Raw genomic sequence first — 11576 nt, 5'->3', positions numbered from 1 at the left:
TTTTTTTAAATCCCCAGGTGATTCTAATCTACAGAAATGTTTTTTTAGAACTGCCATATTAGGAAAATTTGAGCCTCTTGAAAACTAGGTGGCTTCTCTACATCCAGATTTTTTTAAATTTTTTTTTTTTAATTATTATTATTCATTTGACAGACAGAGATCACAAGCAGGCAGGGAAGCAGGCTCCCTGCTGAGCAGAGAGCCCAACTCGGGGCTCGATCCCAGGACCCCAATTTCATGACCTGAGCCGAAGGCAGAGGCTTTAACCCACTGAGCCACCCAGGTGCCCTTCTACATCCAGATTTATGACTCTCTAGCCCTAGAACAACATGCACAAGAAGTTGTCCCTTGTCCCCAGTGGTCTGCCAACACTTGAAGACTCAACACTTGAGTTTTCCTTGTGTGCTGTGGCACCATTCTAACCAGTGGCGGTTTCACAAGAAAAAGTCCTTGCTCACGCATCAGACGTTCTATGGGGAGTCAGAGTAGGTAACATTAGGTAACTATTAGAGGGGAGTAAAGCAGAGTAACAAAATGGATGGGAAGGTAGGTCATTCTTAATTATGGTGATTAAAGAAAGTCTTGAAGGAGGTGATCTTTGAGCTGTACCAGAGGGAAATAAGGAAGTGAGGAAAGCAAAGATTTAAGGGAAAAGAGTAAAACAAGCTTGTCGGTTTGACGAGAGAACTTGACGCTGTGGAAGGCACTAGAAAAGCATGACTCTTGAAATCCATGGTAGTAAATTCCAGAAGGGTTTATATTGAAGAGTTTATATTTGAGTTTATATTGAAGACTTCTTTTAAGATCACAATATCATGCTGCATGCAAAATGTGTCATAGAGAGTCTTGGTGAAAACAGGGAGTATCAGGAGACTCTCTTAGAAGTCTTTGCCCCAGAGATATTGGTAGCTTAGACCAGGGCAGAAGCAGCGGAAATGGTGGCCAGTGGTAGGACTCTGTTTATGTCTTCAAGATCTTGCCAGTGGGAGGATTTTGGCCTAGCGATTTGAAAGCAAAGAGATGATAAGGGTAACCTTAGGTTTTTAGGCTGGAGGGGACAATTCAAGATTTCTGATTGCCTTTGGGTTTGAGATACGGGATTTCTCATGGGATGCAGCATGGAATTGAGGAAGGGGCCAGAAGCCAAACATTTGGGAATTAGCCAATGAATAAGAGTTTAAAGCCACGTGACTGAAATCACTTGTAAACAGATAAGTGCCTCTCAAATTTTAATGTACCTCAGAGTCACCTGTTTTTGCTAAGATGCAGATTCAGATTCGGTAGGTCTGGTGTGGGACCTGAGATGCTACATTCCTAACAAGCTCTTCAGCCAGGCTGATGCTGCTGGCTCAGGGACCCACGGTCTGAGGCGCAACCCTGTCGTTCCAGAAGAGGGTGGGGTGGGCCCTGGGACCCTCCAGCATTTGGAAGGGGGAGCCAGCAAAAGAAACTTCCAGATCTCTCAGATAAAGCAGAATAATGTGGCACACCACAACAGAAGTGCCGCTTTTCGAGAAGGGAATGGCCATTCAAGTGCTGATCAAATAAGGTGAGGGCTGAGTTAGCCACTAGGTTGGGGGATTTTTGGAGTTAACAGGCTCGGAATTTGGGGATGAAGAATGGCTTGGAGTGGGCTGTGAGCAGAAGGGGACAGAAGCAGAATCCGCAGTTGCAGACAACTCATGTTTTGATGTAAAGTGGAGTGTGGACAGAGCTGAGTGGGTGAGCTAAGGGAGGATTTTAACTCAAGGAGACCAGGCAGCATGGTCATACACAGATTGGAATATTCCATTAGAAGGGGACACATACATGCTGTCAAGAGAAGTGGCTTAGTGCACACCTGAAACCTGACTGGGCAGGCGGGAAGGATTGAGAACTTGGACTCATGAAAGCTTCATCTCAGGTAGGCACAGGGACAGTCCCGGTCCCTGTGTCAAGAAGGAAGATGCTGTTTTAACTCATTTATGGAAATACTTACTGTACCCCGATTACTTACAAGGCACTGTTTTAGGTCCTCGGGAGTAAAACAGGGATCAAGACAGGACCCGAATCTTTGTAACCTGGGAGCTTGGGTTCTGGAAGTGAACATGTGTGAATGCAGGTAGCTCCCTAGATTTGGTATTGGGCAAAATGAGATTTTCTTTTAACAGCTGCCACTTTCCCCATGAAGGCCTGAGATGGGGAAGAGGGGAAGGGGTGTTGGAAACATCCCTGAGGACAGTGGGAGAGTGGACCGGGAAGTGCAGTCAGAACTGTGGGTCGGCTGGAGTCTTTGGTCATAACTTGTTGCCTGGATGCAAGCAAAGAGACCAAATTTCAAAATATCCCTACAGGGAGCTGGAAAAAACAGCTCCCCTGTCCTTTTTATATGCCCAGTGGGTGGCTTCCTTGGAGGGATCTGTCCTCATTCCCTTCCACCCGAAATGGAGAAGAGCCTGTCTTCAAGGAGCAGTGGGGGGAGAAGTAAGCCAGACCATCCTTCAGCCCTTCCGAATCAAGTGCTCATAGTCTGATGTCATTGAAAATCTATTTTGAGTAAAGTGTAAGTTATCTTGAAATTACCCTCACTGTGTTGCCTAACCTATACATCAATTACAGAGACCAGAGCTCCTTTATCATATCCTATATGTGAAGGCAGTACAGTACCCTGTCTGAGGATTCCAGAGACACGGATTTCTCTGGGGTCTCGGCTGGCTGGCGTGTCCTCCTTGGCCTGCAGTTTGTTCAGCTGTAAGACGAGTGATTTAAGATCCAGTTATGCCAAAAACATGGTTATTATTATTCACATCCCTTAGCATTCTTAGGAAAGAGTTCTCCGGGTCACAAACCTACTAATTGTTGAGTTTATGAGATAACGGTGTTTAGTTCACGTACGCGGTAACGGGACTTTCAAACAGGGTTTTTTAAGTTTCAGAAACTAGAGTGATCTTGATGGATTTTCGCCATGTCCACACCCCATTCTAATTTTATATTTGAAAGTGTTACTTACTCAAAACTCTTTAAAACAACTCACTTTTGAGGTCGATTTATTTTTTAAAGAAAGCATATCCCTTTGGTGAGTGGAAAATTGATAATTGATTTGACGGGATTTACTTTAAAATATAATGAAAACAGAGCAGTGTTTATTAAATTCTAGCTGTGTAGGATTGCTGTGAAAACGGCCTCAAAACTGTTCTCCCCTTTTAAGAAGTGTGATTAATGAATACTATTAGGTAAGGGTGAAGAATTGTAAGCACCAAGTCAAGTCTTTCTGTGTGATGGAATCAAAAGGATTTAAAGAGAATTTTGAGCACTTCCTTACCACCCTTCTCTGGGAAACACTTTAAGCAACAGAAGGTTAACTACTGCTGTTTCTCGACTATCAGTGTAAAACAGAAATATGAACAGGTCTTGAAGGCATCTGTGTACCTACATGTATGCAGAGAGACTCCACCTCGTTATAAAGGTTTCTGTCAACACCGCCCCCCCCTCCGCCGCTGCCGCCGCCAACACCAAGATAGTGACCAGCATTACCCACATCAGTATTTTTTTTTTAAGATTTTATTTATTGGGGCTCCTGGGTGGTTCAGTGGGTTAAAGCCTCTGCCTTCGGCTCAGGTCATGATCTCAGGGTCCTGGGATCGAGCCCCGCATCGCATCGGGCTCTCTGCTCAGTAGGGAGCCTGCTTTCCCCTCTCTCTCTGCCTGCCTCCCTACCTACTTGTGATTGCTCTCTGTCAAATAAATTAAAAAAAAAATTTATTTGACACACAGAGAGTACGAATGGGGAGGGGGCGGGGAGCAGCAGGCAGAGAGAGAGGGGAAGCAGGCTCCCGCTTAGCGAGCAGCCCAACGTGGGGCTCCATCCCAGGACCCTGGGTTGACCTGAACTGAAGGCAGACGCTTAACCACTCAACCATCTGAGCCACCTGGGTGCCCTACCTGCATCAGTATTAAAGTAACTGATGTTATCCTGACTCCCCTAAGTTTCTGGTCACCTCATTTATTCTTAATCTCAGGATAAAAAAACCTGCAGCTTCTCCGACGCTACTCAGTGAGCCGAGAGAGCTGTCCCAAGTGGGGTTGTCTGTAGTTGCTTTTGAGGCCGGCATTACAGCCTGGGGGGAAAAAATCCTTAAGATTTTCCATGTAACTTCCTCAGCTGCTCACTGGCTAGTGGATTCTTGATTTGGCAATCTTCACTTAAAAAAAAATTTCAAATTTCCTTATGAATTAGATAACACCGACATGTCCTGACCCCGAAGGCCTGAGATTTGGGGAGTTGCAGTGTGTTTTGGGCCTTGTGCGCCCACACGCACTAAAGCAGTCTTTCTCATTTTAATTGCATTAGATACAAATTTGTCCTGCCTTCTTGGATACGTCCTTCAATCCTTTTCGACATAAATGAAGATTTGAGATCTTCATCTTTTGACTTGGCACCCGGTTTATGTACGGGACGCCCTACCATTTTGCCCCAGTGTGGAGGGCTGCTACCTCTCTACCGGCCTCAGACTAGTTCTTTTTAAAATAAATGTGGCTGCTTTTAATGAGTTCTGTTTTTCGTTGCTTCTAAAACTGCCTGCCTAGCCCCGGAAAAGCATTTGGTCAAATTTGCGTCTAGCTTAAAAATAAATACATTCTAAGAGAGGATCCAGTGCTCCAGTGGCAATGTATGATTTAGGTTTTTTATTTTTTTAAGATTTTATTCATTTATTTGACAGACAGAGATCACAAGTAGACAGAGAGAAAGGCAGAGAGAGAGGAAGGCAAGCAGGCTCCCTGCCGAGCAAACGAGAGCCGGATGCAGGACTTGATTCCAGAACCCTGGGATCATGACCTGAGCTGAAGGCAGAGGCTTAACCCACTGAGCCACCCAGTCGCCCCAATTTTGGTTTTTTAAATATGTGGTTTTCCTCTCCTGATTCTGACTGTTCAGATGGCAGTGTATTGTTACATTCTTGCTTTGAACAGCAAAAATGAATTACTTTGACCAGAGTCCTTTGTTTATGTAGTACATTAATTTTAGAAACTTCCCACATAGAAGCAAAGGTGTTTGGCCAGCCAGCTTGTTTGCTCTCCAAAGATTCAGGGTTTAGATCCGTGATACGGGATTGTGCCCTCAGTGGGAAGTAAGGGTTTGGATACAGACAGAAGAACCTGCTGTTAGGCTTATCGGGAATGTAGAATTAGGTAGTACTTGGCACTACCAAGCCTTGAAGACAGATTTTTACTGCACTTCCGGCCCTTCCTGAGACATGGTAAATCCCTCAACTGTCGGAAATTTCTCCCTCTGATCTTTACGGTGCATTTTGCTTTTTGGTTATAAATTTGCATTTCTCACCAACTTGAAAAAAATCAGTTCTCACAGATTAAAAAAAGAGATTATATACACTGTAGCAAAATAGTGACTGAAAAGTTACTCAGCTTTGACTACAAAATGTTTATAGTAGCTTTGGCTTTGAATTTATGATGCTTGAGTATCACACTGAAAGTTTTCTACATCTCCATCAGTTTAGTGTTATTTTGGAGAAATTCTGGCTGAATGTGAAGTGCAGTTTAGTAAAACAGACAATCTAGAACTTTCCTGATTCCACAATGGAAAAGAAACTTTCCATGCTAGTTAAGAGAGGAAAATATAGAAGGGTGTAAGTTATTTTTTCTTCTTTAAGTCTTTGTTAAAATGCATCTGAAATTAATTAGGTTTCTCTTTCCAATGTAGATCAAATGCTTAATTATCTGGGATTGAGAGATTTTAAAACTTTTATACATGATTTTCATGTCATTTGAAAATCTGAAAACAAGACTGAGCCTTTGAAACTAACAAGAGTGAGTTTAGGATCTTGGTAAAGCATTTTTGTAAAGAAGCACTTTAAGGGTCAGAGGTGGTAGTGCCTGCTTACATATCCAGTGGTTAACTCCATGAGGTGCAAAATAGTAGCTCCGGGTACTACTTTATGTGAGAGGTTAAGGTAGGGAAATTGCTGGGGTAGTTTGCTTGTTTTTGTTTTTTACCAGATACGCGAATCTTTGTTTTACTCCTCACGCTCCACTGAAAACCATCCTCCTGAGGGAACAAGAACCCAAATATTATGCTATGAAAGAGAATGTTAGCACACAATCATTGGTAAATAATTCCCAGACAGGAACTAGATGTCATTTGTTTCCTTGCTGTCCTTGTCCATTTTCCCACTGCCTTGCCTCATCCCGACCTTTGACATTAATATGACAATTCCAGGATAATGTAGGTAGGCAGAAAGAGTAATTCGCAAAAGCATACCCTAGAACTGGAACATTCCTGTGGTGACCAGCCAACATGTCTGCCTCGCGGGGACATTATATTCCAATCCAGAGTTTCCTAAAGTGTTCAGTGGGTCCTGGAATGCTCTTCTGTCCCCCAAAGCTGGGGTATGTGGCCTGTGGTACCCCTACTCTTAGAGATGCATGCTAGAGGTCCTGAGAAATCTTGCCACATTTTGCCCATAATGGCTCTTTGTACTCTGAGGAAGTAGGCAGGCTTTCCAACTTTTTGAGACTACTGCCCTATTTCGGGTGAGGATGTTGTATAGGGAGTTACACCCCAGCCCCTCTTTCCCATAAGCCTCCGTATTCTTGATACCGCTGGTACCATTGTTCAAAGGCCTCAGGGACAAGGCCTTGTACCTTCTTTCTGTCTGTTAGGCAGTACTCCGCAGTCAGGTGGAGGAAGGGTTTTAAGCCTTCCTGAATGAATCTGATACAACAAATAACAATATTGTTCAAGTCAGAATTGTCCATCAAATGTAATTGGGTTATGTAGCCCTATTAGCTCAACCTCGAAAGTATTGTGCTCAGTTTCTCGATTGGTAAAATTGGCCTAGATTTCTGAGGTACAAAGGAGCTATATAGCTTTCATGTTTGATCAGAGAAATTCCAGAAGAGACCCCTGTTAATAATCTTGTACCTGTTTCTGGGAAGAGCAGGAAATATAAAGAGTAAGTTTTAATAAAGATATGAACCCAAACCATATTTTAGTATTACCATTTGAGTCAATGATGGAAGAACTGACCTCTGGGGAAAATTTGGTGCTCCCAGTGGGCTCTGACATTTATTAGGATGTACTGTCGTGATACCCCTTTGGCTTTAGAAACTATAAAGATCAAGTAAACTGTTGTCCTTGGAGATTTTTATTGTTATTTCAAAGTAATATAATCTGTTTCTATAAAATGCATTTACTGAAAAGGCAGAATTTCTTAACCAATGTCATGGTCAAAAATTTCTGTGAAAGGGTACGGAAATACTTTCTGTCGATAGAACCAAAATCTGAATTGTGTACAAGGCACAGAGCCTCTGGAGAAAAGGGGTGGTCCGTTGCCCAAGACTTACAACTTCAGGCAGTAACTGGCAGAGTTCCAAATTTACCATTTCTAGCACCGTTGAGTTGAGAGAGTAGGAAATCTTTTTGTTTCACCTTGTTATTAGTTGGGGTCTTTGGAAAGCTCAATAGCCATGAAGAATAAGGTAAGTACCTTATTCCTGGAACCAGAACCAATTCTGACTTGAACAATATTGTTATTTGTTGTATCAGATTCATTCAGGAAGGCTTAAAACCCTTCCTCCACCTGACTGATGGGTACTGCCTAACAGACAGAAAGAAGGTACAAGGCCTTGTCCCTGAGGCCTTTGAACAGTGGTACCAGCGGTATCAAGAATACAGAGGCTTATGGGGAAAGAAGGGCTGGGGTGTAACTCCCTATACAGCAGTAACCGATGGGCTGGCCTCTATATACTGAGAAGCAACAGGCTTCCTGTCAGTCTCTAGAAATGGGTTTGGTAAAGCTATTTTGAGAATAGTTTGTTTATTCAGAAGTGAACAAAGTATTGAGTTCAAGGGTGGGTGATAGGCAAAAGGAAAATCTCCCTGCTCCCTTTTCACAATCATGCTCGTTTTACATGAAGAAAGAAAGAAAGAAAAGAAAAGAATAGAAAAAAAGAAAAGGAAGAAGAAAAGAAGAAAGAAAGAAAGAAAGAAAGAAAGAAAGAAAGAAAGAAAGAAAGAAAAGAGAGAAAGAAAGAAAGAGAAAAAAAGGAAAGGAAAGGAAGAAAAGAAAGGGAGGGAAGAAGGAAAAAAGGGAAAGAGAAAGGAAAGGAAAAGAAAAAAGAAAAAAAAAAGAGCAAAGCCCTTTCCCTACCACCATCATGCTGTGGAACATCATGTCAAGTTTTTTTTCCAAACTGCTGAAGTGCCATAAATTCTAAAACATTGAAAAAGCACCAGCTTTTTACTCCCATTGTTTCATGATAGTCTTGAAGGCCGTGCTAGGTAAGAGAGCAATTCATTTGGCTGCCTCAAATTTTTTAAGTTTTGGGGGAATCTTTGGGGAATATTTGAACCTGGGGAACACCCAAAATACCGGTATTGGGAAACCTTTCACAAAGTGCATAAAACGCACTCGCAGATCTTTGTCATGCTTTACACAGTTTTCCTTATCTTTAATAAATTATCAATCTTATAATGTTTTAAGCAGTTGTGCACTAGTAATCGTAATACTCACAGTTCAGAAAGTTTTTAACGTAGAGGCATATTTTTGTTGCAAAGAAGTAGAAGAGGGTAGCCAAGCAATCCTTAAGCCTAAAGAATGCATCATTAGGGTACTATTTTGTGGGGGAAGTGGAATGGATGTGTAATTTCAGGGAGAAAACAGTGTTAAACTCTTTTTTTAAATTTTTTTTAAAAGATTTTATTTATTTATTTGACAGAGAGAGATCACAAGTAGGCAGAGAGGCAGGCAGAGAGAGAGGGAAGCAGGCTCCCTGCTGAGCAGAGAGCCTGATGCAGGACTCGATCCCAGGACCCTGAGATCATGACTTGAGCTGAAGGCAGTGGCTTAACCCACTGAGCCACTCAGGCACCCAACAGTGTTAAACTCTTATCTGTTAATGCCTTTACATGCATAGTGTTTATATTCCATTGACTTTGAGTAATGATAATGGCTTTATTTTAAAATGGCGGTATGGGGCATCTGGCTGGCTCAGTCGGTCCGGCGGGAGACTGTTGAACTTGAGGTCCTGATTTCCAGCCCCACAATGAGCATAGAGCTTCCTAAATAAATAAATAATAAATAAAATGCTGATGTAGATAATATGCCAGAATTTATATTTTTCGCACACATGTAAGCTTATGACGGAACATTTTAGAGGTCAGGTTCTGTGTCTGAGAGGATACACGGTTTTTCCAAAAACATTTAGTAGATGTGAGAGCAAAACCAGAAATCATTGACAGACATAATCCATTCAGTCCATTGGCCTTGACCCCTCTCGCTTCAAATACTTCATCCTGCTTTAGCCTGAGACTTTGTGATTACCAGAATCTTCACCTGCTACCAAAGGGCCGTTCTTGATTTTCAGCACCCTACCCTCTGACCACCACCTCCTGTCATTCTGGCGCCTTCCTTTCTCTACTCTGACTCGAGCTCGCCTTCAGCACCAGGACCTCCAAAATCCTCCCGCCGAACCTTCCCACTCCCTCACCTTCTCAGGTTGGCTTTGGCCCCTTTACCTGACTCAGACTCCAGGGCCCATCACACCTCCAGTGTTCGCACACATTCTCGATTCCTTTGCTTCTTTACCCTCAACCCTGTCTACACCCAGCTCAGCCCACTTGGCTTCTGCAGCCTGGGGGGCCAGAAGGAGGTTAGCGGGGCCTCACAGACCTCCTCCAATCTGTAGCCCCCTTCTCAATCTGGGGACCCCTGTTCTGCTCTTGCTGCCCTGCAAATGTGCAGTGGCTTCCACCCTCTACACTCACAAGTGGATTAATTCACTTCTTTTTTCACTGGCAACAACAAGGTTCATTGGAGTTCTCCAGCCACTCTTTCTACAGAACTGAGCTCTCTTGGCCTGCCTGCCTTCCATCGCCTTCCAGGGCATGGCTCTCTGTTCTAGAAGCCCCACCCACCTGCACATGGGGACTTACGCTGCCATGGTTACGCCTTCTGGTCCAAATGACCCCCGCCTGCCCCTTCCACTGGACTTCCTACTGGCATATAATGTTGCAGCATTTCCCATCTTAAAAACAAGAAGGAAAAAATAGTGACAGCAGCAGTCCTACGTCCTCCCCCAACTCGTGTCCCATTTTCACTCACCTGTGGGGTGAAACTCCCCAAAGGGCTTGACTCTCTTCCCTTCCATTCTCTTCAGAACGGCTTTGTCTTCAGCATTCCAAGGAAACTGGCTTCGCATTGTCCACTTCAATTGTTGGTTCTCTGTCCTTATTGTTCCAAATGCCAGCACTGGACACAAATGGTCACTCTTTCTTAAAACATTTTGTCTCTTTTCACTCGGCCTCCAGGGTACAGAGTGCACTTGCTCGCGCATCCCCGCCGACCTCACACATTGTTCCAGCTCATTCTATTTTGCTGAATGTGCTCCTTCTTCCTGTCCTCCGAGGCTGGAGTGTCCCAGGCGGAGGCTTCTGAAGGACACTGATGAATGTTCCCTGCAGAATCTCAGCCTGTCTGGTGGCTTTAAACTCCTTGTGTACTTGGATGGCTCCCAAATGTGTACGATCAACCCAACCCACATCTCAGCTCGCCTAGCCCTCCGCCCTCCTGCCCTTTGCCTGTCTGATGGCCATCTCAAATGAAATACCTTAGCCCTTAGTCTTTGTACTCCCCAACCCCCATGACGTGACCACCAGCCTGTTCTTTCCTTGTCTTTCTCTTTGTAGTAAAGGGCAGTTCCATCTTTCAGTTGTTTGGGCCAAAAATCTTGGAGTCATCCTTGGTTCCTTTAGTTCTCTTACACTCCCAGACAAATCTGTCTGCAAATCCCATCAGTGTGACCTTCAAGATATATTAAGTGGCTTGCTGCTCTGCTGATCTTTACCTCATCTAGACCATCGTCAATCACTTCTGCCAGAACTGTTGTAATGACTTCCCAACCAATTTTCCTGTTTCTACCCATGTCCATATGTGTATTTTCTTTCTTTTTTTTTTTTAAGATTTTATTTATTTATTTGACAGAGAGATCACAAGTAGACAGAGAGAGAGGAGGAAGCAGGCTCCCTGCTGAGCAGAGAGCCCAATTCGGGACTTGATCGCAGGACCCTGAGACCATGACCTGAGCTGGCAGAGGCTTAACCCACTGAGCCACCCAGGTGCCCCATGTGTGTATTTTCAACAAAGCCGCTAAAGAGATTCAGCAAAGCAGTCTCTCCTCTGCTAAACGTCCTTCAGTGGATGCCCAAATTAGAGTAAAATCCAAAATCTTTACAGTGGCCTAAAAGGCCGCATTTCATCAGGCTCTGTGTGTTGACTTCTCCTAGCACTCTCCTTCAGTTCACTCTATTCCAGCCATATCAGATTGGCCACCTTGCTGTGCCCTGAACATATCTATCACTTCAGCCACAGGGCCTTTGCACTTACTCTTCCCTCTGGCCTGCAGTGTTCTGCTCTCAAATTTCCATTTCATTTTCTCCCTCCATCACTCCACAAATACCTATTTTATGTTGTAGAATGCCCTGTGTTCCTCTACTAAAATTCTTACCCAACTCCATCCAGGTTAGAAGAAAGACCATAATTTATGACATTCTAACTAAAGAATGATTATCTATCCCAGTG

The 11576-nt window shown here is 43.6% G+C and overlaps 1 long non-coding RNA gene across 1 annotated transcript; it reads right to left on the bottom strand.

The window, feature by feature from the left end:
* Positions 1-8752: 8752 nt before the first annotated feature.
* LOC309855203 lies at positions 8753-10810 on the bottom strand. The gene is made up of 3 exons (XR_014306659.1): positions 10101-10810; positions 9914-10023; positions 8753-9058 (listed from the first exon to the last, which is right to left on the bottom strand). It is a non-coding gene; the product is annotated as an uncharacterized lncRNA (long non-coding RNA).
* Between the last annotated feature and the right edge of the window lie 766 nt (positions 10811-11576).

This window comes from Mustela nivalis (genome assembly GCF_964662115.1).
Source record: "Mustela nivalis genome assembly, chromosome: 20".
Taxonomy (NCBI): Eukaryota; Metazoa; Chordata; class Mammalia; order Carnivora; family Mustelidae; genus Mustela; species Mustela nivalis.
Note: the sequence above shows the minus strand (reverse complement) of the source record. Positions and strands in the feature narration are given on the sequence as shown.